This window comes from Lissotriton vulgaris, chromosome 4_1, assembly GCF_964263255.1.
Source record: "Lissotriton vulgaris chromosome 4_1, aLisVul1.2, whole genome shotgun sequence".
Classification (NCBI taxonomy): Eukaryota; Metazoa; Chordata; class Amphibia; order Caudata; family Salamandridae; genus Lissotriton; species Lissotriton vulgaris.
In genome coordinates this window covers 1,456,750,115-1,456,775,538 of record NC_141691.1, presented here as the reverse complement: position 1 = coordinate 1,456,775,538, position 25,424 = coordinate 1,456,750,115, and the positions used below count along the sequence as shown (strand labels likewise).

The 25,424-nt window shown below is 40.5% G+C and overlaps 1 protein-coding gene across 5 annotated transcripts in view; it reads left to right on the top strand.

Moving 5' to 3' along the window:
- Positions 1–25,424, top strand: part of LOC147724100 (opsin-5-like) — a 1,241,395-nt gene that overhangs the window by 573,289 nt on the left and 642,682 nt on the right. The window contains exon 2 of one of the 5 annotated variants that reach the window (XM_086965684.1): positions 19,683–19,765. The exons of the other annotated variants lie outside the window; for them this stretch is intronic. The gene's annotated coding sequence lies outside the window, so the exon portion shown is untranslated. The remainder of the gene's footprint in view (positions 1–19,682; positions 19,766–25,424) is intronic. 5 annotated transcript variants of the gene reach the window in all.

The following is a 25,424-nucleotide window of genomic DNA, read 5'->3' as shown; positions in this document are numbered from 1 at the left end:
ATTCAACAAAAGTCTTTTGTATCCCGTACATGACTACAGTATTCACAATGCATTTGTATGCAGCAAATAATCAATGTGTATGTCGAAATTTTCTTTTTTCAGTTGTTCTTTATTAATTTTCCACTCATGAAAAATACATCAATGAATGAAAGATAAAACTCAATAGCCAAAGCGTTTCGTCCACACAGGACTTCATCAGGGCTTTAGATTATGCATGACAATCTCCAGTTCCTTACAATATGCTGGCATTTGAAAAATCCAAGTTTTGTTCATTCATTCATTACAAAAAGAGGAATACTTTTGTCCCTCTATAACGATACAACAATGACGTCTACTTCCAGTCTATTGACTGGAAGCAGACTCCATTGATGTATCGTTATAGAGGGACAAACGTAATGACGTCTGCTTCCAGTCTCTTGACAGGAAGCAGACACCATTGATGTATCATTATAGAGGGACAAACGTATTCCACTTCTTGTACTGAATGAATTAGCAAAACTTGGATGTTTCACAGGATGCATGTACAGCTTCATCTAACCCATACCCTCTCGGTATCTCTGCCATTCCCCTTTTGATGCTTCCAGAGGTAGCCCCGTGTGGAGTAAATAGGTTTCTTTCTGATGTAGCTCAAGTCCATCTTTGCTCGCCATGTACCTATATACAGAGCCGTAGACTGTGGCCTCAGAGCGCAATGTCTTGTTTCCCTTTCACCATGCCCAGCTTGAGTAGTGTTGGCTCAGCATGGGTAAATCCCTCATCGTCCAGAATATTGATGAGTGCCATCTTGGGTGTAGGGGTAAATGTCCCTTGGAGGCCGGCCCTTAGTCCTGCCTCTATCGAATTCCAGTATGGGCAAAAGGACAGGACAGGTCTAAACAGTGTGATGAAAGTCCCACACCCCCTTCCCCGCAGCGCAAACAGACCAGGTTGACTGATCTATTTATGAGCCAAAGGTGCTGTGCAGTCAAATTTATATGATGCAGGTATTTTAATTGAATAAGATGAAAACTCATTGCGATTGAAGTCTCTCTGGGGCTTATGAAATCGATCACCAGTTCACCCTTCTCAAACTCCCCCAATTGTTCCTCCCATTTTTCCATGAATGTGTGAAAGGAGCTCAGGGTATTGATCACAAGTGATTTGTAAAGGTGGTAGATGAGGCTCTTGTCTGAGAGGGTCACCATTGCCAGTTTTGCTTCTAATGGATTTTGTTCTGGGAATTCCTCATACTCCTGCAGGTAAGGGGTGAGTGCATGGCAGAACTATGAATATCTATAGTAGTGGGAGTTTTACAACCCAAAGTCCTCTTGTAACTGAGCAAAGAACTTTTGTTCCTTACCAGTCAATACATGACCCACGGTATTGATTCCTAGCATATCTTATTTCCGAAATCCCTCTAGTTGTGAAACATCTGGCATGTGGTAGCCCTACCAGAGAGTAGTCTCTTTCATCTACCTGCAGCCCCGTTGCAGGTCCCGCAGAGTTGTTTTTCAGCACCATCCTCATCAACAGGTGGGCCCGCAATGGCAGACTGCCCCATATATATAGGGAAGTGGGGAGTAGTCACCCATGACCCATCTTTCAAACTTGTATGTAGGGTCATCCACCAGTCCATATATCCAGTCATTTAAGGCCCTGAGACGAGAGGCACAATAGTTGGACAGCAGATCAGTCATCCCCAGGTCCTCATCAAAAGTGGAAATATAACATTTGGTATTGCCACCGGCTGAGGTCCAATGCCATGCAAAATGCCATGAAAGCTGAAGTGAAATTCTACTTAGGGATAGTTTTGCATGGTATAGAGAAGCCTCAGAAAAGTAATCATCTTCAGCATGGCCACTCTCTCAATAACGGATAAGGGCAATGATGACCACCTGTATAGGTCATTCTGTGTTATGGTGAGGTTTTCTGACTAAGATCACACCTCAGTCATCCGTATAGTCACTCTCTGTTATCGGAATCCCACCATTGCAAGAGTGAGGCCCACATCACGTGCATAGCTCTCCGTCATGCGCTTCAACCCAACCTGAAGCAGTTCAGTTGGTGCCCAGTTTCCCCAGAGCACTGAGTGGCTCCTGAACATGTCAAGAGCTTAATGATCTTGGTTCCAGTAATCTATTGGTAGCCAAGGTATATCAGCGGGTCATCCGTAGATATTGAGACCCTGTCTTCGCATGTCTCGGACTATCAAAACTCCTCTAGGTCTGAGTTGGACCTTATAAGGTGCACCAAGAGCTTTATCATGAGGGCAAACAGCACTAGCAATAGAGAACATCCCTGTTGCATCCCCCCACAATAACACTAGTGGTGCTGGCATAGTGCCGCCCACCCGGACTCGAGCCCTCAGGCTGCCATAAAGGAGCTTGTAGCAGGGACTGAATCCAAACTATTAAAGCAGTGCAAATATATAGGGCTACAAGACGCTGCTCAATGCCTTTTCAATATCGATGTGTAGTACGATGAGCAACCATCTCAAGTGATCCACATTTGTTAAGGCATTGTGTAGTCACTAAATGTTGTGTCATGTTGACCTATGAGGCATGAACTCTCATCTCTATGGACAAGGTCCAATACAACCTTGCCGAGGCAGGTTGCAAGGACCTTGGCTCTGCTTTCAGAGTTTATCAATAATGTAGCTCTGTATGAGCAGCATCTCATAGGGGTGGTTTAAGGATTACTTCAATATGTGACACCTCCAGGTCATCTAGGAGCCAGCGTACTGGCACCTCTCCTTTTCTCAATTTTTCTCGCTGATTTGCCTAACCTATTAATAACCAAAAGAGGTGCAAGCCCAAAGGTAGATGGGAAGCATCTGTCTTGCGTACTGTATGCAGATGACCTAGTTATTTTCGATCAAACAGAACTAAGTCTGCAAAGAAAGTTAAATGAATTTGAGACATATTGTTCAGCCAAACATCTAACAGTAAATATGGAAAAAACAAAAATATTGTGTTTTGGGAAGAAGGAGCATAACTACAGTTGGTTCCTGAGGCAAACACAATTAGAAGTTGTTAATGAATATAAATACCTGGGAATATGGTTCGATAGAGCTCTAAATTGGGGCACGCACCTACAGGCCCAGACGACAAAAGACCTAGCGGCCATTTGCGGGTTGAAAAACTTTAACAGTAATTACAGAGCTATGTTGCACAGACCTGTGTTGAAGGCCTTTAAGGCTATGATCCCCCCGCAGATGCAATATGGTGCAGAAATTATGTGTTTAGGGGGGAAATGTTCATGGGACAAGGAGGGAGGAAAATGCTTAAAACCCCTACTTTCTTTGCCCAGTTCCTCAATGATACAGGCCATTAGGTTAGAACTAGAGTGATCAGCATGGAACATACAAGTTCAATTAAATCTATGTAGATTTTGGAAACTGCTAGGAACAGGGGAGGAGGAGAAAGTGTCATGCTGGTGTAGGAGAGAGATCCAACAGAGTGAATTGAAATGGGCAAAAGCAACTAGTAAGAAACTCCACTCCATTTGTGATAATTTAAAGGTGAAAATTGACCAGGAGTCGTTATTTATTGAAGAACGGAAGTCAGTTCTAAAAATTATGGGAAATGAAAAGTCCAGACAAATTGATATGGATTACCTGAAACAAAAACAGTCTGTGCATTTTATGTTAAATAGCTGGAGAAATGATAACTGGTACCCGTATTTAGATATTGTACTGAATCAATAGTTGTGAATGGAATTGTTAAAGGTGAGAATAGGCATTAATCCTGCACATTCCAATGGGAAAATAAAAAGCATATTAATGGATGATGGTAAATGCACATCCAACATAGGCGTAAAAAGTTCCTGTGTTCATATTTTAATGGATTGTCAAAAACTGTTATCTGTACGGCGATTGACTTTACGGACGGTTTACTTAAAATATGGTATAAGGTCAGGGACGCAAGCAATTGAGCTCCTCATTCCTATGCAGTTCCTTGACATTGCAATCGCTTTGGCAAAGTTTGTCCAAGCCACAAAGAGATTTCTCATGGAATAGGAAGTGGAAAGAGTGGTACATGGAGGGACAAACAACATCAAAATGGACAATTTTAACTGTTTAATATAGTTTTTAACCATTGAACTTTTATGCATCTAGATTTGAGCTATATAATTGACACCACAGGAACAAGTTTTAGCAGATAAAAGAATAATGAATTTACCATAGTAGCCCAATTTTGGTTTTAAGAATTTTTATGAAATTTTAACTATTGTACTTTTAACTGTTTTATGATGATCATGCAGTTTAAAGACCAATTGGTCATAATAAACTTATTTTTGATTGAAATAAACCTTGCCGAGGCAGGTTGCAAGGACCTTGGCTCTGGTTTCAGAGTTTATTAATAATGTAGATCTGTATGAGTAGCATCTCATTGGGGTGGTTTAAGGATAACTTCAATATGTGACACCTCCAGGTCATCTAGGAGCCAGCCCCCATCTCTGGTCCATTAGGGGATGAGCTAGGAAATCAACCTGACACTGGAGCAACTCCACCAGATGCCAATTTGAGCCTTGGTCGTACCTCCAGCCAATTGAGCAATGGTATCAGCAATCTTAGTTGCTGTGAGTGGTTCTTCTAGTGCTTGCTACTGGGAACTGTTGAGTTGTTGTGGTCAGGCCATTTAGAGGTAGGAGTCTAAGGGATGGATCATGGCTCCCAATACAGCTCCTCGTAACAGGCCATAAAATCATTTGTCACTGATTGATTTGATTGATTGATTTTAAAACTTATATAGCGCTTACTGTCACCCCACAGGTATCCTGGCGCTTCAGACTAAAAACTGAACCACGATGGCATAGGTCGCACCTGCCAGAGCCTAAATAGAGGACTCAAGCTAAGCTTTAGGAAAAAGCCAGGTTTTCATTTTCCTGCGAAACTCTAGCAGGACGCTGATCTGTCTAAGGCTCTGTGGAAGTCCATTCCACAACTGAGTGCCGGCCACACTGAATGCTGTACCTCCTAGCCTGGCCCGTTTGAACCTAGACACCGTAGGTAGGGCGGCACTGGACGATCGGAGCTGCCTAGTGGGTTGATACCAAGAGAACCTTTTCTGCATAGGAACTGGCCCTAGCTCATGTACCGCTTTAAAGACCAAACATAGGGATTTGAAGCGAATACGTCCAGTCACTGGTAGCCAATGCAGCTCTCTCAAGGCCAGTGTTGTCGAGGAGCAGCATTGCCAGCCAAGGGCAAGTTTAGCTGCTGCAGACTGGATTCTTTGGAGCCCCTACAGAATGTATATTGGGGCCCCCAGATACAAGAAATTGCAATAATCCAGTCTGCTACCTACTATACTACTTACTACCAGTGGGCGCGCCTCTTTAGGTACTAAGGGAAGTATTTTACGCAGCATACGTATTAGAGCAAAGCAGACGGTGGCGGTCTTATTAGCCTGTGATTCCACTTGGAGATCCTTGTCAATCAGCACCCCCAGATTACGTACTTTGCTTGCCGGGGTCAATGGTTCCTCCTCTGGGGTAAGCCTAAATTCAGAGGGAAATTGTCTAGGTAGCCTACCCATGGAACAGTAGAGCACCTCGGTCTTTCCTGCATTGAATTGTACGGAATTCCTACTAAGCCAGTTGGCTGTCTTCCGCATGCATTCCTGGAACAGGTCAAGGGATACTGCGTTGTCACCTTCCAGAGAGAATGCCAGTTGTGTGTCGTCCGCATAATTGACTATGCATACTCCGGCAGACTTTATAATGGGGAGCAGGGGCTGCAGATAAATATTAAATAAGATGGGACTGATCGCAGAGCCCTGCGGCACCCCATGGATGACTGATGATTTAATGGCAGTGAAAGGAGCTAGTGTTACCACCTGGTGACGTCCTGCCAGGTAGGATTGTAGCCATTGCAGTGCCCGCCCCCTCACTCCTAGATTCTGTAGTTTTTCCAGTAGGATGAGATGTTCACCGCGTCGAATGCGGCCGACATATCGAGAAGCACTAGCACAGTCGCATTCCCGTTGTCGGCACGCATCCGCATGGTATCCAACATTGTGACCAGGGCCGTCTCTTCCTGTGACCAGGGCGGAAGCCAAACTGATCTTTGTCGAGCAAGGAGTTCTCCTCCAGAAACCGCGACAGTTCCCTACTAACTGTTTTCTCTAGAATCTTCACTGGGTAGGAGAGAAATAGGCCTGAAATTGGCCGGTACTGATGGATCCATGGAAGGCTTTTTAATCCGTGGAGTCACCACCGCTAGTTTCCATTCCTCTGGGACCTCTCCTTTCTCCAGCAACTGATTACATATCTGCCTCAACCAAGGAAGAGTGTCTCGGCCAGATGACTTCCATATTCTGGCGGGGAAGGGATAATTCGGTGAGCCTGAAGAGACACTCTCTTCCAGACTATCAAATGCAGCTTTCAGGAGGGTTTGGAAATTATTCAGAGATACCGGTTGTAGTTGATCTTCAGCTGCCGACTGTACAGGATTAAGTTGTTCAGCCTTGTTGTTAGCAGTGAGACTACACACGATCTTAGCTATCTTGTCCTGGAAATGTGTGGCAATTTCATCGCAAAGTTTTTGAGATGCTGCCACTTTATTATCCATACATTTGGGGGCAGACAAAGCCTTAGTGATTTCAAAGAGGGCTTTTGTCCCATTAGATGCGTGGGCAATTGAGCTGGCATAAAAGTCGGCCTTGGCCTTAAGGATGCTTTCCTTATAGTGCAACTGTCTCCGTCTTAGTTCAATTTTCTCTTCCTCCCCATACCCCTTCCTCCATTTCCTCTACGCCTTCTTGCGAAGCATGCGGAGCTGTTTCAGCTCCTCATTGAACCAAGGCGCCGTAGCCTTCCTCTTATTTTTTATCCTCTTCATGGGGATTACCTGGTCTAAGATGGCAGATATATGGTTTGTGTAGAGTAAGTAGTTCTCTTCAACAGATAGCATGAGGTCGAAGTGTGTGACCTCTGGATCAAATACTGGGGTTCTAGTCTGACCCAGTTTGCCCATTCCCTGCCTATCCTATAGGCCCTTTGCTGACCTTCACTGTCCCTTGAGTGCCTCGTCCTGAAGCTATAATATAGTTAACAGGAGTATAACCCATATACCTGATTAGGACTGGGTAAGGAAGGTACAATCAAAAAAACAATGTCCCAATAGGTAATGATAAACAGTCAATTAAGCATGCATGCATATCGCATTGCTGAACGGAAAGAAGGAGAACACTCTTTAAGTTTTAAGACAAGATAGTTAAATCATCTTATTTATGATATACGTTCATGGTCGGTAATACACAGTTATTAAGTAGCACTGCATAAACTCAATTACGTGACAACCATATAAAACTTGGTGCTTTACAAAAGTGACTGTCGTGAAAGTGGCGACGCAAGTGAGGGAATAGACAGCGTGAACGGCGCACTGTGAACAAGGTGCAAGTTATCTACAGTGGGTGGCTCGCATCATGTGACAAAGTGATATCACAGATTACAGATTTTTTGCATTATTTGAACCACATTAGTAAAGTACGCCAATTAATAAGCTGTGAAGTCGACGGCGTTTCGATCCACGTTAGTCAGGATCGTCATCAGGACTTGGTTGTCTGACTCGGGGAGCCAGACAATTGGATTTATTCCAGCTACAGCACGAAGATCTAAAGGACACGTGCAGAATTCCGGCGGACTACAGATGACCGCCTAGCCCTCCAGAGCCATGCCCCCGCGCAGGCTCCCAATTCATTATTGACGATCGCCTTGATCGCTTTCAAACCAAGCTTTCTCCCAGCACGCTCGAGTCAGACAACCAAGTCCTGATGACGATCCTGACTAACGTGGATCGAAACGCCGTCGACTTCACAACTTATTAATTGGCGTACTTTACTAATGTGGTTCAAATAATGCAAAAAATCTGTAATCTGTGATATCACTTTGTCACATGATACGAGCCACCCACTGTAGATAACTTGCACCTTGTTCACAGTGCGCCGTTCACGCTGTCTATTCCCTCACTTGCGTCGCCACTTTCACGACAGTCACTTTTGTAGAGCACCAAGTTTTATATGGTTGTCACATAATTGAGTTTATGCAGTGGTGCTTAATAACTGTGTATTACCGACCATGAACGTATATCATAAATAAGATGATTTAACTATCTTGTCTTAAAACTTAAAGAGTGTTCTCCTTCTTTCCGTTCAGCAATGCGATATGCATGCATGCTTTATTGACTGTTTATCATTACCTATTGGGACATTGTTTTTTTGATTGTATCGTCCTGAAGCTAAACAGGACTAAATAATGGTCTGACCAACTCTGAGGCATTACATTTAGTACCCTCGTTGTGGCCTGATTAGAAAATAGCAAATCAAGGACATGCCCCCTTCATGTGTCGGGCTTTCCACCATCTGGGTGAGGTCCAGATTAGTACAAGTATGTCTTAGATCTCGCAGATGGTTATTAGCCTTCCCATCTTCCCAGAGATTAAAATCTCCAAGAATAATCATTCTAGAGTGGGACAGCGTAAGATTGGTCATAACATCAAAGAGGTTCTGATAGTCTGTAGAACCCCCGGGGGCCTATAGCATAGTAGACCGGTAAGTAGGTTCCCGCTTAAAGAGTATAGTGCGAACCCCATCACTTCTATACCCTCTACTTCATTAGTCTGTAGAAGTCTGAAATCCAGCTCTTCTTTAAATATTACCCCCACTCCCCCCCTCTGCCCGCGGCCCTAGGCTTATTAAAATTTCATAGCCACTAGGGCAGGCAAATTCCAGAATAGTGGTGGACTCTACATTCAGCCATGTTTCTGTTAGGAATAGTACATCAAGTCGCAAATCCTCAATCAGATCTGAGACCTCTATGGCATGCTTCGTGATTGACCGACTTGAGAGTCTTCCCATCGTCTTTCACAGGGGCCTCAGTCTTACCTAGCTCCAAAAGTCGTTCTCTACCACTGCATTCAGGGCTCAGGAAATATTGCCCATCTCATCCTTTATTGAAGTTTGAGGTGGGTTCCTGTCTATGTGTTAGCTCAACCAATGTAGCAATTGCCAATTTTATTGCCATGTCCATAGAGGTGGCTTTGAGATGCTTCCAATGTAATCCTTGCCTCATCCACCTGGAGTTATTGAATCTCCATTTGCCACCACACCAAAGCACACCTCGGCTCATCAGAGCGCTCCCTAATGTATGTGAACCCAACATCTTGTGCTGCCCGGTCTAAATCCACCATCCTGCAACGTTCCCCTCTGTCATTTGTCGTGGGCCAGCAATGAGATCAACCCCACTTGTAACAGCACTATAGGCCCCCCATAAGATTGTTGCTGAGTCCACCTTACCCACATGTCCACAAAAGAATTAGGTTGAATTGTCACATAAAGAATCATGGAAAAGTTGCTGGTACAACCATCATGAGCTTAACCTCCATGGTGTTGCAAGGCCAACCTTCCACAGCTGATGAGGAGTTCAGAGGGGAATGTTGCAATAGGTGTGTGGTGGGGAGCAGTAATCGATGCAGGAAAGCGTGCCAAGGACGCTGGTGAGAAAGGTGTATCAGCCTGGCTTGTGATGATAGTGGTACCATATGTCTGTGAGGCTCATGGACTCTGTGAAGTAACATAGTAGGGTATAGGGGGAAATGTTACAGGGAGGAGGACGTGTCTGGTCCAGGGAGGTGGATAAGAGGCCGTTAAAGTCTTGTGAGCCCATTTGGAGCTGCAATCATTGCTTTACTTAGGCAGGAGAGCAGGATTGCATGAGTGGCAGTGAAAAATAGACCAAGCATAGTGTTATGAGGTGTCCTCAGAGTAATCCCGCCACCCAGAGGAAGTGGCCCTAGTTATCTTAGGAGATCTGAGTCATCTGCAAAGGAATACAAGCATGAATCAGGATCGCCACTCCCCTATATCCCCTGTGGAACCCAACATAATAGACTGTATTAAAACAGTATCTCAGCAGGCAGCAACAGTGTGCCCCAGGAGATGCGACTCCTGAGGAGGAGCATGTCAGCATTCCATTGTTTAGTGCAGCATAGAACAGCCCCTCTCTTAATCTTATTGAAGAGGCCATTACCATTCTGTGTAATGTATCAGATGGGGAGTGAATGTGTAACATGTGGTCATTGTCATGTAGTAACGTTTGTGGATAGAGAGAAGGGTATCTAAGACATAATTCATTCAAGAGGATGAGCAGCATTAATGAACAAAATGAAAACAGTAAACAAACCCCTCTCCCCTCCCCATACTTCAGAATCAGATGTATCTGTAGTGAATAACTAGGGCTGATGTCCACATCCTTGGTAAGGCAGAATTTCCTGCTCCGTGTGGACAAAGAAAAGGGTTTGCATTGATGGACAGGAAGATGTGGAGCTCATGCGTGTATGACTAGTAAGTAAATCTGAAAATACACTTGTATCACGGTGCAAACAGGTCAGGGGAAAACAAACCCAAAGCTAACAACCCCTGTAGTGGTATAGGAGACCTATGCCAAACATATAAGAACAGAGTCCTGTGCACACGTTTTGTAGGAAAATAGGTTCTGGTGTCAGAACCCCACCGTAAGGACAATGTTCATTTGAATAAATGAGGGTCAAACTCCAGGTTTTGCATGTGATAAAGTTTTATCATTCAAACTTGATCAGTAGAATCAATGGTACTGATCAAGTTTGAATGATAAAACTTTGGGAGTTGCTGTCTTTATCCTGGGAGTGATGAGGCAAGCCCCCTCCATCTGAACTGTCATGGAGAGAGGGCGAGGTGTCTCCCCAGAGGATGGCACACTGGATCCCGGGGTATCCCTGTATGAAACGAAGGCTCCCAGGCTTGGGGGCCATTCACAATTTGCAGGGGACCTTGAATTCTAGGGAGTCTACCATAGAGGGCAGGGGGTTTCCTCCACCACTGAGCATACCCCCAAAGGGGCGCCCTTTCTCTCACGGCAGTCTGCCTTCCAGACCCTGTCTTTTCCAATACAGGCCGTTCCTCGATCCATTCCCAAGCCAGGTCTGGTGTTTTGAAGAAAGAGGATTTGGTTTGGAAAATCACTTTCAATTTAGCTGGAAATATCGCTTATAGATTTCAGTTTATGTTTTACCTAGTATTTCCCTGCTGTAGTTTGGGAAGGCCATAATGACTTGGGATTTGTGGTGGAAAGCACCTTTCTGTCTAATTGTGCGCAACACAAGGTCACGGTCCAAGTAAATTAAAATTTTTGCTTCAATTGATCGAGATGGGGCCCCAAGGGGTGACCTTGTCCAAGGGCACAGTGCGCTTCTTCCAAGAGAAAACTGGGACATTTCATGCATAGGAGCACAAAGGTGCGAGCCAAGTCAGCAGTAAACGATCCAGATCTGACCCCTTCACCCCCTCCCAGAATCCCACAAATCACAAGTTATTTCAGTGGGATCAGACTTCCATGTCCTCCACACAGCCAAAGATTGTGGGATCCGCCAATAGTCGGGCATCCATACCCGGAGCTCTCTGAGTTCTGTCTAAATTGGGAGATTTGGCCCTTACCTTCAACCACCTTGGGACTCGGACTACTTTAAACACATAACAACATTAGGTGGTTGTGTGTTTTAAACACATCTTTACTTATGCATAAGGGACATCTTACTAAATAAACATGACCTCAGATTTCTTTAGTAGTGTTTGAAAAAAGCATATTTCAAACTCCCCAATTGGTGTGATGAAAGAAAAGAAAAAACACATTTAATTCAATGGCTGTAAAATGAATAGTTTCTGAAATAAACATGTGCTAAGTGTTGTAGAGCTACACAAACAAACCAGATTCAAACTCAAAATTCATACAAACTAAGACATAAACATATTTAAATTCAGTCTTTACCAATGCAAAACTTTAAAAGCCAGAGCAATAAATTCACAGAAAACTCTCTTGGTTTTAGAACACTGTGAGGATCCAGATGTATCTAATATGAGCTTGCAAATACTTTCTCGTGGAAAAATTAATTTTAATCATCCATATTGATACTTGTTGAACTAAGATCCCCTATTAATCCTGGTCTACACGTTTCGGACCCAAAATGCCTCAAGGACTCAGAACACAGTCCAGTTTAACTATAATTTATTGAGTGAATCTGACGCTTTATCAATTGTCCAATCTAGTGCCTAAGGTTCTCAGCATTGGTACTTTGGTTATCGAGGTTACCGCTCATACACCAAATGAGGAGGGCAGGGGAAGCATTAAAGAATCTTTTGTAATTGTCTTTATGTTTCTCTGATTTTGTGTCTGGCAGCAGATCTGGGAGCCTAGTCTCATTCCTTTTTTGGGCTTGCTTAAGCTTGCTTTGCAACACACCATATTGCTGCAAAACTGAGCTCTCTGAGGGCAACTTTGACCTCATACAATCACCCCTCCACCTCCATGACCCTCCCCACAGCTTTCCGAAGGTCTTGCCCAAAGAGGGAGACATCAGCACCTACCTCACCTCACCTATCTTGGTTGCAAGCAAGGCCTGGTTGTCGCCGGGTGTGCCAAGTGTTCCACTTCCAGGGTCTGCTGTCACTGCAAATGGCTCCATCTGCATCGGTCATATCATTGTCTATCTTTCTTATGATGGGCAAGGAGGACAACTTGTCCTGAAATGCTGGCATGTTGTCAATTCGGAAGGGAAGCCATGGCTTGCAAAGTTACCAAACTCTGTACGTTATTAGATCCTCATGTCAGTGGGGTTTGGTGCAATCTCCTGTTCACTCCTGAGGGGTCTCTCTCCAATGCCCAGGGCACCCCAACCACCAAGGACATGGTTAGGAGACTAGACCAGCTGGTGCAGGGAGACTGGACATTGAGATCACTCAGGCATGGCCCCATCTACTGGGGGCCTGCCGAAGCAGAAGCTGGGGTACTGATGCTGTCCCCAAAAGTGCCTACATGGTAGAACCAGGCTAGTGCCCCCGGCAGTTAGTATGGGGGCTCGGTCCCCTGGCTGGCTTGCCCCTTCTCGCTCACCACTTTGAAGGCATACTATGAGGAGCAGGAACATGGGCAGCCAGGAAGACGGGGCCTCTGGGAAAACTCTGATGTCTTTTTTCTAGGGAATGAGTACTCCCAACTCTGAGGCCCAGAATCCAGCACTGTGTCCTTTTTTACCTCTAGCTCGCTCACTGCCCAAGGTAGAGAGGGAGGGGTAGAGCATGATCAGCCAGGGAGGGATTTGGGGTACAAATCCACCAGGTCTCTGTTGGCCAATGCAGATCCCAGGTGGTGCCAGTACATCATTCGTGGAGGCCGGCAGGAACACCTCGCAGCCTGGATCCTCTGCTACCGTCACCTGCATGTGCACATACAGAGGGACAGGTCCTCAGCCTCAGGTCCATCCTTTTTTTTGTCGGTTCAAGTTAGGAGAGCCTTCAACCTGGTGATTCTCCCACTCATAAAAAACAATGTATTTAGCCTGCACTTGACTTGTTTAACATTAAAACATTTTTTTCAATGTATTTCTATTGTGACAGGACCATCCTTTGTCCCTAAATGAAATATGCTGAAAAGATGTACAAGTATTATCCATCCAACACAAGGCACACAACTCAAGAACCGTAGGGTTCTAACAAACGTCAACAGAATTCTTTATAAAAATCAATAAATTGAATCAAGCATTTACTATGCCTTATATAAAGTCATGATTTTCATTTTTTTACTGAGCTTCCATTAAAAGAATGTTGCTAATGACAGTTAATACATACACCCACCAAATTCTATAATACACAATGTTATATCACACTGTTCTTCAGGTTTAATTTAGAAGAATTCACGCTTCATTCCCAATGCATTTCGGGTTACAAACCCTTCTTTAGGAGAATTGTAAAGATAATAGATGAAAGTACATAATATTAGCCCTACGGCTATTCAGAAACAATCCAATGATGTACAGGTTAAACAAAAAATACATGACTGTGGTTTGAGAGGTATGCCAGCATGTTCAAGGCTTGCTTAAAAGTGTTCATGCAAATAAGAATGATCAAGTGCAACCGAGAAGCCAATATTCTCTCAACTGAAACCCTACTGCAATGTGAAACAACCCACCATGATGACAGAAGTTCAGTAGGGGTATATCTGACTAATCCCCCCTCCCACCTGTCTGTTATGTATCTTATTCATGTTACTGAACGATGGTGATATAGAATTGTGTTTTTGCACCTACCTACAAGCGAATGGTATGGCTTTGCAGCTTTCCTTTATTACGGATATGCTGCTGGCCAAATGTTATGCTTAGTAATTTATTTGGCCTGTTTTAATTTTTAACAGTATAAATACTGGTATCGACCTTGAATCCCTGAATTAAATTGCCGCATGGGACTTGCAACAGTTGGATACTTATTTGGATTTGACAGCCATCTTTGGTATATATCCTCAAAAATTTTAAATTAAGGATACCCTTGTGAATATTCCTTTCAGACATACCGACAGTGCCTGTGAATAATCTCTTCTATATATTAAGGGTGAGATAAATGAGTGTAGTTGTTTATAATTGGTTTAATTAATTAAAATATTTTTAACAGATTTTATCTCAAAATTCAGGTGCCTTATGCACAACTTAGGTTGAATTATTGTTCATGTTCATTTAGGTGATTTATCATTTACCTTATTGATTCATTTTATCTTTCTTTTTGCCTTCTTTTTCCATTTTTCCTTTGGGCATTGTTTTAAATATCCTTATTTAGCTGGTCTCTCTTTGTTTGGGTCACCGTCTTCGATCTGTTTCACAACTTCGGTGTTAAACTAAAATTACAAATTTCTTTTCTGAGCCCAGGTACATATATTTTATTCTCAGATTTATGTGAAAAACAGTGGACGCTCCCCAATATGATGTTTTTTTCCTGATTATGACCCTTAAAGTACCCTTGGTTCAAAACGCCGTCGACGCCAGAAGTATGGCCTAAATGCAAGAGGACACAATTGTTGTATTGTGTATTTCTGGTTCTTATTGAAACCTGTTGTTTGTATTTTCCCTCAGCCACTACCCACTTGTTTACACTTGTCACTGTTTATAATCATAACACTGTCTGTGTAACTGTATGAGCGCCACTATTAATGTATGTAAAATGTAATATGTGTTTTGCTGTTTAACTAATATTAAATATCAGTTTTTTGATATAATGATTGGTATATGGGTCATGTGGAATATAGTTAGCTTTTGTTCCTTTTCTTTCTTTAGGTTCTTTCCTAAATGTTAATATAACAAACGTTATTTTTAAGTTTGGCTCATGAACCATTATTTGGATTATAGGGTCAATTACCCCAGGTTCTTGTTCTAGGGTTGCCCTTGTTGTTGAAAAAATGTTGGTTAATGTGGTTCCCCTGTTGCGTCTCCACTGGGATCTTGGCTTTTGCAAAAAGAGCAAATGATGGACAGAATGCTGCACAATGTCAAACATTCACCCCAGTACAGAGATCTGGGCCTAAATCCATTGTATTGTTTGTTCTCCATGCCATTCCAGTTCAGACCCAGCCATATGCAAATAAGTATTGACCCTGTTCCCCATTGGGAACAGTCTAGCCCGAACTGCCAGGCCAGGTCCTCCCTGGACTGGTAACTAGCATCCTGGAACCAGTTTTCAGAGCATCGCCCCTCATCAGCGAGGCTAGCTTGACTATAGTGGCATGGAGAGCACAGGACCCACGACTGGGATCTTGGCTTAAGCATCCACAGACCAGTCCCGGGCCGCTCCCTCAGTGTCCTTGGTGGGTGTAGATGGGTAGGCCTTGTGACTCAGAATGCTGCAGGATTGTATAGCTTTGTCAATAACATGTTTCCGAAACTCTCTCTTTAGAGAGTACTGTGTTTTGTACAGCAAGGAAAAACCTTGACCTATTTCCACATCATTTGTGAACCTGTCACAGAAAAAGGAAGCCCCAATCTGCTGAACTAGTCTCTGAGGTCGAAGTTTGCAAAATTTGAATTCAATATTTAGCGTCAAGACTTTGTATCTTCCAGTAAATAGCTGCATTGGCCTTTATCAGCAAAACATAACGTCCATTGAGCCCTATGAGACTAGACATTCAGCTAAATCCCTAGAATACTTGGCTTCTTCTGTGAGTTCTACAATCTTAGTTAGTGGATCCACCACAATGCAAAGCTTGTCCTGATGGGTGACCCAGACCCTCTTAATATTATTATGGGAATCACAGAAACAAACTGACTTTTACTTGCCTCATTGAACTCAGAATCTCTTTGTACTGAAACAGACACATGACCATGGAGACTCCAGGATTCAAATCATTCCACTTCAGACTGAGGTCCATCTTACAACTTAGGGGCCGAATCCAATGCGGGCAGGAAGGGCTCCGACCATCGGTCGGAACCCTCCTTCTTGCATCAGAATGTGCCCTTCGTATTCCTTTCTGGGCGAGCCATTCTGATGGGCTCTGTCGGAAAGGAATCCTACTCGGTTTTCTGGATAGCTTAGATCGGGCTCAGAGAGCCCGTCCGCCATTCGGAAACCCTTTAATACTCCCCCTGCAGGGTCTTTCAAGCTGAGGGAGTACGATGGCAGTTTCCCACAGCCTTTTTGTCCGGGTCTTTCCGGCACAAAAAGGCACTAGGAAACTGTCTTTGGGGTCCCTCAGCAGGCCCCTCATGGGTTTGTGGCCACCAAATGACGCCCCCTGTTGATCCCTGCACCCTATTGCAGGCACCTTGAGTTGCCTGCCACGGGTACATGCATGAACTGCACCCCCGCTCTTTCAATGAGAGCATGCATTCAGTATGGAATGCATGCTCTCATTGAAAGGTATAGGGATACGACCAAATAGGGTTCAGTCGCATCCTACTTGCAGGTCTGTAACCGATTACAGGAGGTCATTCAGTTATAGTTCCTGACCAATGTCAGACGAACTCCGGTTCGTCCGACATCGGAACGAGGCTCTTAATCTTAAAAGCCACAAGCCACCATCTCATGTTTGGTGGAAATGGTAACTGCTCGTTAATCTAATGCAGGGACAGCTCAGGATTTGCGGTGTTGATAAGAGGTGGATCGAACATATGATTCACATTGGCATACATAACTATTCGGACTAGTTCTGGGATACTTCTGTCTTTAGGGACAGGGTCAATGGAAATCTTGTATTTTTGAAGGGTCAGATCCACAGCAAAAGTATTGGAATCATTTCATTATCCTTGTCTGAACCAGTGGTATTATACATTTTATAATCATACTTTTGTGTATTCTCCAGAACATTAGCTTATTTTTTGTCTTGCATTCTACTTTCAGGCATGAGAGTCAAAGGTCGGATTACATATTGTCATCATTGATAAGTTAAGAACCACTAAGAACATTGACATAATGGAATCATTCCAGCTGTGATATCATCCTTTTCAGTATTATCCTTCTGTGCATATTCCAAAATAAAGGCCCTTATTACGACTTTGGCATTTCTCCTGTGGCACTGGCACCGCTCTGTCCACGGGAGGACTGCTAAGGCTGTGGTGTGCGAGCCTACCAGATTCAAAGTTGAATCCAGGGTGGGTGGTGCTGTAGCAGCCTCAAGGTGGTGCGCTGTTAGGCTCATAGGAGAGCCTAACATACAGCCTGCCACTGTGACAGCGCCTGCAGTAGGTTCCTGTGAGGTGTGGCATGCATGCCACACCGTGCATGGCCGATGGTGCAATTAAAGGTGGGCAAAACATGTGCCACCTGGCTTGCACCCCAGGCCCAGATTCAGCAGGGTGCCCTGTCAGTTCCCCTTAGTTGTCTCTTCACCACCCAGAGTGGGCTCACTGCCATTAAAAGAGCGGTGAACAGGCAACTCGGAAAATTCTTGGCGATGCCAGCAGCGGCACTGCCCGATATTCAGGCTAGTGGCAGACCGCTGGCTCAGCGGGATCCTTGATTCCGGTGGAGCTGGTGATCTTGTGGGGGTCCGACTTTCACACTCAGAATACTATGGGCAGACCCGCATTGTGGCAGTGGTGAGACCGCCACCACGAGTACGGAGGTCCTGAGGACCACTGTACAAGTAATAAGGCCCGAAGTCATTTCGTCATCTAGCCTCCTTCAGACTTGAGGGTCGAAAAACTGAGGTTGTGTAAATTTCTTTGGGCAGTTGAAAACTGTTAATCACAATACTGACAGAATAAGGAATTCATTCTATAGAAGACTTCTGGATCTTTTGTGAAGGCACATTTAGATTTAAAGAACATTTACCTCATTTGAAGTCTGAATTTCTCTGGCTAGAGAGAAACTCAACAAAAAAGTGTGCACCTACAGCATAGAACGTGTTCTCCCTGCTATCACCGGCCCAGCAAGAGTCAGGTTTTCAGTAATTGCACAGGCCCAAGAGCCAATGTATTAAAATAAAAATAGCCAGGTACCAATATAAGTTATGTTTGATCAATTCTTCCTTTTCAAATTTAGAATCATATGAAAAATAGCAGGCTCTTCATAACCATTGTTATCACAATCTTATTTTACATGAAACCTATTATAGCATTATTTATGCAAATATGTATCGAAATCCATTTTGAACTTCAGTTTTACTGTTTAAGTGATGCACCAAACAATCTAAAATATTAATTCTATGTGCACAATACAACAACCATTCACCTTTCAAACTTCCTCAAAAAGGGATCACTGACATATTATCAATGCATACAATATTGAAACACAAAAATATTAGAAAATAATATTGCTAACAAACATATTGACTTCCTACACTTGAATAACCATAAATATTGAGAATACAAACATCATTGTTAAAAATATAGATGTTTATTTATATCTAAAATACAAATATCGGAAAGAAAGATTTCGTCACATTTAAATGAACATATAATATGTCAGAAACATAGATCGACTACAATAATATCGCCAAAATAATGAAATCATCATTATTATGTAAAAAAAACACTTTTTACGAAAAATTATTATGTCAAATAAAAATAAAACAGTTTATACAAATGTCAAAATTAAATATATTACATCACCAAAATATTTACTATTCACCCCAATAAATTATGTAACGAAAATCATAACAATACAACTAAGAAATATCATAATTAGCTACAAACATTTAGGCAACAACCTAAATAATAATTTCTATCTATCTATCTAAAATTATATTCAAAACTATCAAACTATATGGTATATATTATAAATACATAGAAGAACATATCTGGAGAAAAAAATTCAAGCTTAAAGTAAACCAACCAATAAAATCAAAATATAAACAACCTAAACCAATGAAATCAAACAATTAAATAAACAATATATACAACTTTATTTCAGCCAATTGCCCATAAAAGTTGCAAATAAAAACAATCAACAAGGTAAAAGGCACACTAATGTAAATAACTAAATACTTCAAAAATAACAAACACTGCAAGATTAGGAAACTCTGCTGGATTTTCAGACTAGACCATTAAAGAAGAAATATATACGTCTAAACAACTACCCAACCAAATAAGTAAAACTTGTATTTAAACTAAAACGTTCTTGTTAATAAACTTAAAAATGTAAACAGCAAATAATTAATAAAACACTCTCCAGCTTCTATCTCTTTACATGTACTTCTTAAATGAAAACACTGCAACTTGAAAAAGTGATAAACTGCCAGAAAAAAACAACTATCAAAACCAGCAAAAGATATAACAAAGTAAGTATGCATAAATTAATAAAAAATAGAAACTCACCCAAATGGCAAGTAAAAATGAACTATACGACCTCAACCTGTACAAACTACCAAAAATTAACATTTAAAATGAAACCAGCATTTTTTTCATCCAACAGAAAAGAAAGCGCCTGCTCCACATTTGAACACCCCCAACAAAAAAGCTGCAAAACAGTGTGAAACATCTAAACAGAACATGCATGTAAGTATGCACAATAGAAGTAGTTGCATAATTGTACATTCAAATAACTAATGTACAAACATTACAATATTGTATATGTTTACTATTACACTACATTCAGATACAATGACAGAGAGAGAGAGAGAGAGAAAAACATAAAGTCACAGTAAGGAAAGACCGAATTAGGATGTCAGTCGACCAACACTGTTTCGGGGAAGAAACCGCCTGACCTTAGGTCATCGGTTCCTACAACCCCATTATGATGCGAGCACACATGGTGCAACTGCAAACTTCAATTTTTGAATATGAGCTTGTCTGGTGGACTGAAACTGCCCGCAACACAAGCTACCACTGAAAAATTGATGTTTGTACACATCTCTGCACTGTGCAGGGATGTTGAGGGGGGCAACATAGGTGCCCCCAGGCCCAAATGTAGAGGGCCAGGTGAGAAGGGGGCCCAGCTAGGGGCCCCAAAAATCGATTTCTGACAGTCAATTCATGTTAGAAAGGCCAACATGGATTGGCTGTTGGAAATGACATAATAATCCCTATGGTGGAAATGCAGTCCTTAAGGGATTATCATGAAGGTCTGACTGACCGAAAGGCTCCTTGAACCCGTCCGAACCGAATTGGATTCCCCCACTGATTTAAACTCTGACCACCATCATCCTAATGCTGCAGTCGGAGTTTAAAGCTACCATGTCAGTCAGAAAGCATCTGACCAGTGGTCGAGGGCTTTCCGACCAACATTGTAATTAGGCCCATAGTGAGGAACCTTTCCTTCTATATGACAACCTAAACGATGAAAAACAAATCCTAATATTCTCCACAGCAAATAACTTACCAAAACCAAGCCATTGTCAAACCTGGATGATGGATGGGACCTTCAAAATGTGTCCCAAACCATACACTCAGATGTACCTTATACATGGTGAATATAAAAAGAAAATATCATGTTTATATATGCCTGATTACCAAATAAAGAAAGCCTCAATTTACCCCCACACATCCATAGAAGGCTGTTTCTATCATTTCAGTCAAAGCATATGCAGACACTTGTGACAATCTGAACTAAGTGTAGAATATTCGACAAACAGACAATTTGCCTTTGAATTATAGCACTAGCCTTTATTCCTGTCACAAAGGTAGCTAACCACTACAATTTACCAATCGAAAGCCCTTTCAACCAACAAAATGAAGACGAAGTAAGCCCACCAATGGACTATTTAGAAGACAGTTGGTTCAACAGACTGGCAGACACAGATGCCAATCTAAATTCCAAATACAATGGTGGAATGTCTATGATAGCAGTTTGGCACAGGAAGCCAAAGAAAACAACGTAGTGGAAGGATGATGCAATGTCTACCAATCCACACTAGCAGAACCCAATCTACACTATATAAATTTATAGAAAGATTAGGAAAAGAGCAAAGCTACAAATATCTACGAATGGAGCAATCTGTGACCCACATTTCACCTAACCTTAGCAAACAAACCAAAAGAATGTACAACCTACTATAATTTAAAGTCAAACTCTTCATAAATAACAAAGAAGTAAATTACTTAGAAATCATACCCAAAGCATATTATAAAGTAAATATTAACCTACCAAAGTCCCAAAAACGTTCACAAAATCTAAACCAACATAACAAATCACTTTTTATTTGAATAATAATTATAATGTTATGTTACATCAGTCTAAAATCGAAATACAACTCCGTTAATTAATGTTAATTATTATTGCAATAAAATAATATATAAATTATTTAAACAAATAAACTTAATCTCAACAACTAAAAATCTATAAGAAAAACTCAACCCAACATATCAATTACACATTCAAATACCAATCACATAAGCACACAAACAATAAAATATAACATTTCCAACCGAAATGACTTAGGGCCTTAGAGACTCCGTACTTGCGGTGGAGATGCAGTGGTGGTCAGAGACTGCTGCACCAGTGGTCCAATCACTGTATTGCCAGTATGGCAGGGGATCACATTGCGACTGCTGCAACTGCCAGGGATCCTCGATCCCTGGCGGTGGCCCCGGTAGGTAGCCCCGGTGGTCTGGGGGAAGCAATATGCATGCAAGTGCTGCTGTAGGACCAACATGCATATCATTTTGAGTTTTCCCACCACCAGCCTTTTCATGGAGGCAAGCCGGGCATGAAAAGGCTGGAAGTGGGAAAACAAAGGGGGCCCTACAGAGCCCCAGGTTGCCTCGATGCATGGGGGTCCATGCAGGGGGGCACAAATTGTCAGTCCATGCCGTGCAAGAACATGCATTTTCGGCCCCATGGCACTTATGAGCCTTTAAACGGCACCACCGCAGGACTGCCAAGCCGCCCGCCCCCAACACCACAAATTAACTCATAATCTGGTGGGCAGCAGTTGCTTTAGGCGGTGTGGGAGCGGGTGTGTGGCGTGACGGCCCGCTCCCACACTGCCAAACTCATAATCAGGCCCTTACTGTTACATAGCTGCAGATTTTCTCAGTATCCATGTAGTCAAAAATAATAATCCACTAAAAGTGAAAGAAATATTGCCCAAAAAGCCCCCCAAAAATGCAAAAATAAAACAAATCCAATAGAGATCCCTAGAAGCAATCCAAAGTATCTAGGAACCATAAAAGAGCTGAAAAAGAGTTTACACTAAAGAAACGCTCCAGGAAATCCAAGAAAAGGAAAAACAAAGTAAAACGCATTGGTTTATAATAAACCAAGAGTGATTTCATTTAAAAGAAATCAGAAACCCTCAATGTTTAGAAGAGACATTTTTTGACAAAAACCTGTAAAGCAAACAAGAAAACCCGCAGCAAAACACATTACATTCCCAAAAATACATATACAACACAATTTAACATAACATAACAACACATTACTAAAACAGTGTATGAAAACCCTAAACAACAAACTAGTAAAAAATACATTTTAAAGCAACTAAAGTACAAAAAAATCTAAAATAACACTGTATCAAACTTCTAGACCTCCTCACTAAACCCCTCGTTCCCGCAAACCCCTTAAAGAAAACCTTAAAAAAGACTTACCTGTTCCGAAGAAACAGCAACACAACCTGGTTCCGGGGTAAATAGACTAAAAAATGGATAAATAGATTACAAAATAGAAGATAGGTGTAAAAGAAAAATGGCGGGTAAATGCAGCTAAAAAAAAGACTATCACCCATTGGAATGAATCGAAAATAATATAAAAATGTTGAATAAATGTATGAAAAAATGAAAAAAATTATTAAACACATCAAACACGTCAGAAATGTATACAAAAAAAGTAAAAAAATTGTAAAGCATAAATTAAATAATAGTATAAAATATGTACAATTTAATTTATACTAACAGAAATATGCTGGAAATATGTATATGAAACAATGTAAGAAATATTTAAAAATGTTAATGGAAAATAGTAGAATATGCACAACATTCAATCCGATTTAATATCATTTAATTTTTTATTTAATAATAAAAAATCAGACAGAATTTTTTATTTATATAACTATACATAAATGATTATTTCTATTTTTTAGGTTGTAGTGTATATGGTTAAAGTCGTGAAAGATACATAAAAAAGAAAAAATGAGAAAAATGTGTTACATGTCTTAATTCTGTAAAAAAAGTTAAATAGTGATATTATTGCTTACAAACATACAACAAACAATGTTTTAAATTATATTTCTAAACATCAACAATACTAATTAAATAACGCAAACTGTTTCTACTATATACAAATTAAATTAAAATAAAGGATTTCATTTTAAATTATAAAATGAAATAATCACACTCCAACATATAATGTTTTTATGGAAGTATTTGGCACTAAAGTGGTTATGGATCTATGACAGAATATCGAAAAGCAGAAAATCGACCTACAGAAACATTGATGCTGGAATATCGAAGGCAAGTATATCGACATCCTATCTACAACATGTTGAGTACAAAAATATCGAAACAAAAATATAGATGTTAAAAATATCGTTATTAAAAATATTTTTTTAATCTGTTAATAATAATGTGTAACATAAAGTAAATAATACTTAAAAATAAAATCAACATAGTTAAAAATATTTAATAATGTTTACAATTATTAAATAATACATATATAATAATAATACATTAATCAAACATATACATACAATATATAATATATTTTTACTGAATAATACGTTTTAATAATTATTTTAATTACTTATAAATTATTTAAAAGTACTATAAATTACAAATACATCTACACACATAAAATAATAACATAACAAAGTAAATAATTATATTTAATAAATTAGAAAAATATATATACTTTCAATATTTTTTAAATTAATTAAATACTACATTATTTAAAATAATACAAAAAATATTAAATAGAAAAATAAATAAAACTACTATTTAAAGTCCCAAAAAAATACAATAATGAAAACATTGGAGAGCGTAGGACGTAAAATTACTATTCCCACTCCAGAAAATGCAACAGTAGGGAAAGTTTTATATAGATTGGGGGTAAAAATTACTATCCACACTCCAGAGAGTGCATAGTAGGGAAAGCCTTGGACAGCATAGGGGTAAAAATTACTATTCCCACTCCAGAGAGTGCAACAGTAGGGAAAGCATTAGATAGCGGGTGGGTAAAAATTACTATTCCCACTCCAGAGAGTGCAACAGTAGAGAAAGAGTTGGATAGCGTAGCGGTAAAAATTACTATTCCCAATCCAAAGAGTACTCCAGTGAGTGCAACAGTAGGGAAAGCATTGGATAGCATAGGGGTAAAAATTACTATTCCAACTCCAGAGGGTGTAACAGTAGGGAAAGCGTTGGATAGCGTAGTGGTAAAAATTACTATTCCAACTCCAGAGGGGGAAACAGTAGGGAAAGCGTTGGATAGCGTAGGGGTAAACATTACTATTCCAACTCCAGAGGGTGCAACAGTAGGGAAAGCGTTGGAAAGTGTAGAGGTAAAAATTACTATTCCAACTCCAGAGGGTGCCACAGTAGGGAAATCGTTGGATAGCGTACAGGTAAAAATTACTATTCCAACTCCAGGGAGTGAAACAGAAAGGAAAACGTTGGATAGCATAGAATTTAAATATAACATATATATAAAAATGTATATTTAAAATAATGAATAATTACATTTTACATAAATCTACATCATTTACAAACAATTAATAATTATTCAAAGCAATTACAATTGAATAATTACTTAACAATAAATTAACAATAAATATTAATTAATAAATATTAGTCACCAAATAATAAATAATAAACAATAAAATATTTTTCATTACAAAAAATATTATTTAAAATTAATTCACAATGAAAAATTATTAAATAATAACATTCTTTTTCATACCAAATAATACGTTTTAAGAAACATTGATTACCAATTAATTAAAAATAATTTCCAATTAATAAAAAGTAATTACCAATTAAAAATATTAATTGCCAATTAACAAAATAATTTACTAATTAAAAATGTATTATCAATTACAAAAATTAATTAACAATTAAAATAATTAATTGCCAATTAATAACTAATTATAAATAAAATAATTATCCATACCAATAAATAAATATAAATCATTAATTAATTACAATTAAATTACTTCCCACCCAATTTCCCTATAAACCCACAACCCGCTACAGAAATAAAAAAAAATAATAATTAAAATTAATT